This window comes from Palaemon carinicauda, chromosome 11 (assembly GCF_036898095.1).
Source record: "Palaemon carinicauda isolate YSFRI2023 chromosome 11, ASM3689809v2, whole genome shotgun sequence".
NCBI classification, from domain to species: domain Eukaryota; kingdom Metazoa; phylum Arthropoda; class Malacostraca; order Decapoda; family Palaemonidae; genus Palaemon; species Palaemon carinicauda.
Window position 1 is genome coordinate 114,030,656 of NC_090735.1, and position 4,025 is coordinate 114,034,680.

Genomic DNA, 4,025 nt, shown 5'->3' on the forward strand with positions numbered 1-4,025 from the left:
GAAAATCAGTAAACATTATTTCGGAATATATTTTTTTTTTCTGATAGATTAGGACCAACTTATGATATAAATACCGAGTGCAGAACTTGCATCCTTGTGAAAATTTTATTTTGAGGAAATTCAAAATGGTGGCTGCTGACTATCAGAAAATATAAATTTGACTATATCCAAGGTCCTAATTGATATAGAAACTTAAATTTGGAATCAAGATGTATGTTTATTATTCAAGGAATATATACAATTGTAGACTCCAGATAATCACAAATTATCACAAATATTGGTCAATTATAAATCCAATATTTATGAAAATATCACATGAGCTCACCGATGCATGTCTAGATTACTTTGCACAAATTTTCATCAAATTCGGTAAAATACAATTGATCTGTTGAAGATTTATTAATAGATTGCTATAAATATACAGGGAGAAGTTTTATTGATGGAGCACTGTGCATATACAGTAAGGGGATGCTTCTACAATTTTATGTTTAGTCACTATCAGATGAATCTACCATAACTCTCTCTCTCTCTCTCTCTCTCTCTCTCTCTCTCTCTCTCTCTCTCTCTCTCTCTCTCTCTCTCTCTCTCTCTCTCTCTCTCTCTCTCTATTAACAACATGTTCTTCATAATTTTCTTCCCCAGAATCAGAAATTTTGCAAATAATTTTACATTCTTTCTCTTCTTGGCAAAGATAGAACATTAAGTACAAGCACTGGAGCAGCTACAGCGTGGAGTGGCACATTTAATAATTTTTATTATGTATAGAAGAGCCGGTAATACATCTCGTGGGAAGGCAGATGGTTTCAGATTGTTTGCGTCAATATCTACGACTCCAATCGAATTCATTTGAAAATCTATGACAAGTCGCTAGGAATGCTGTGCATTGAATCTTTATATCTTCCTGAGGTGCACATGCGTCACCTAGTTATTAAGACTTTTTGTTCACATGATAGGAATTTTAGAATTCTTCCTTTCCTAATTCCCAACAAACTAGACAAACCGTAACATCTGGAAAGCATATGAGCAACTAAAACATGACCTAAGATGTTATTATGCTTCTCAAGTGTGGCCGTAATGTCTACACATTTTCTTCCTGAACTTGTACCAGTCATTACCAGGTTGTTTGTGAGTTTTTTTTTGTTTTGTACCAGTGAATGGGTGCCATTTTAAGTTATGGCAATCACAGTTTTTCCCAAAGCGTTCTCCTCATGCACCCAGTTAGTTATGATTAGTAGACTAGATAACAAGAAAACCAGAAAACGCCATTGCTATCGCTTGTAACGATGTATGACCAAAACTTCCATTCTGTCACTTGTCCATAACCATTTCACACACTTACACAGGAGATTTATCAGATCTCTATTGCACTCACAGCATAAACTGGTCCCGGAACCTCTACTTGTTTTTCCCTGGATATGAAGGCACTCCCCCTGTATAGTATTATTATTATTATTATTATTATTATTATTAACTAAGATACAACCCTAGTTTGAAAAGCAAGATGCTATAAGCCCAAGGGCTCCAACAGGGAAAAATAGCCCAGTGAGGAAAGGAAATAAGGAAATAAATAAACTATAAGTAATGAAAAATTAAAATTAATTTTTTTTTAAACATTAACAACACTAATACAGATATTTGATATATGAACTATAAAAGGACTTATGTAAGCCTGTTCAACATAAAAACATTTGCTGCGAGTTTGAACTTTTGAAGTTCTACTGTTTCATCAACCCGATTAGGAAGATCATTCCACAACTTGGTCACAGCTGGAAGAAAACTTCTAGAGTACTGTGTAGTATTGAGCCTCATGATGGAGAAGGCCTGGCTATTAGAATTAACTGCATACCTAGTATTACGAACAGGATGGAACTGTCCCGGAAGATCTGAATGTAAAGGATGGTCATATAATCTAACTCATATAATCCATCCTTTAACACCTAGATCTTTGTTTATGAATTACACACTTTTCACAAGCTGTAACCCTTTATTATTTACACATGACAAACAATTTCAAAACGCGCTAGTCAATTTTTTTTCCTGTTTGCTAACCATTTTGCCAATTTTATGTCTTACCTCCTCTGCAAAATATCATCCTAACAACTTCAATCTTTTTTTCTTATTTGGTTTTTCTAACTTCATAAAGGAGAAATAATTCAAAAATTGCTCCAAAAATTCACACTGTAGCATCCATAGATACACTTTTTGTGCAACCTGCCTGTTATGTATGTATGTATGTATATATAATATATATATATATATATATATATATATATATATATATATATATATATATATATATATATATATATATATATATATATATATATATATAGTGTGTGTGTGTGTGTGTGTTTGTGTGTGTGGGGCAGTAAAAATAAGATTCCCTAGAAGCTTCTTGTTTTGTTCCGACCCATCTCGCTTTACTCTTGAATAACGTCTGAGAGAAACAGCGTCTGTCTCGGACGTAGCAATTGCATGCACGTTGCTGAGTAAGGTGTAATTTAGCATCATTTCATGCAAGGAGGCACCACTGCCACCACGGCACGCCACAGGGACAAGATGACTCTGGAGTAATGATAGATCCTTGAACTTGATCCACTTTCGGTAATTAACGCAGGATCAGTCATCAAACCCCCCCCCCCCCATTATCTCCGTATTCCTCACATGTTGCTTGCATGACTCTCCCGTGCATTACAGGAATTAGCGGAGTTGCGTTGATGAGGGAAGATCCCCCTCATATTCATTTGTTATCTGTAGTCATCATCATTATTTTTAATATTATCATTACTATCATTATCAGTTAATAGACGTACGAAAACAAGACAACATTCGCTGTCTGTCATACATCTTGTCTGCTTATACTTAGAGCAGAAACACTAACTTGGCCTTACCAGATGTACTGAGGCAACCCACCGCTGTCCTCTGATAACTATTCTCGCGGTATATGCAATTTAAATGAGCAAATTATCTTATTTATTTAATTTTTCATTTTTAAAGTTGTGACTATATCTGTAATAACATGTGTGCTCCGCTCGGGTGTTTTCTGACATATATGACATAAATCATATTCATTTTTCAACTCCTGCTATTTCACCATGTGCCAACATACCTGACTTTTTCTCAAACTTTTTATCTGTACATTGTTTGGGCAGCTACAAGACGAAATATTTTTTTTTTTTCCTACAGTTACGGGAACGGTGATGTAAAAACTTTTGGCATTTCATTAGGATATATTTCAGGTCACCTAGAGTACTAGCAATAAGGACGTTGAAATATCGGGAACTGAAGTATTTTTTACGCTTTTATGGAGCACTTTATACACTTATGAGGTCAAAGAATTTTAAGTTCATGTTTTGTCGTGCTTACTATCCTACGCTATTAGCACTGTTAAGGTTGTGGTAACAGTTCTGGAAGTAACGCCCATAACAGACTTGGGACCATTCACTCCTTAGAATTATTATTATTATTATTATTATTATTATCATTATTTTTATTATTATTATTGTTGTTGGTGTTGTTGTTGTTCGAAATGAAGTGTTATCCTCCAGTTTTTGTTTTCTTTTTTTTCTTTTTTTAAGTACTTTCACAAAATTCACAAGAACGTTCCTTAATTTCACGCACAATAAAAAATGTATTGGAATACATCCGTGGTGTGGCGTACATTGATAACTCAACAGCTGATATAGTGAAAAAGCTGATTTAGTGAATGAAAGACAGATAGATAACTCCTGTAGATGTGAAAATGATTGATAGAGCAAAGTCGCATGTTGGGTTCGCTTTGTGATTATGTTACATGTGCGGTTTCTACACTATTATTGTAGACCTTTTTTTCAGGATTTGTAGAGTTCATATTATCCAAGGGGGAAAAGGGGTGTTCATCTTGAGAACTTTAAGGAAAAGCTCAAACGGTAAATGAGAAGGAAATGAAAACTTGGTTTGTGATGGATGAAGAAATCTCTATCTTCCCTGTATAATAAAGAGTAATTTTCGGGATATATATATATATATATATATATATATATATA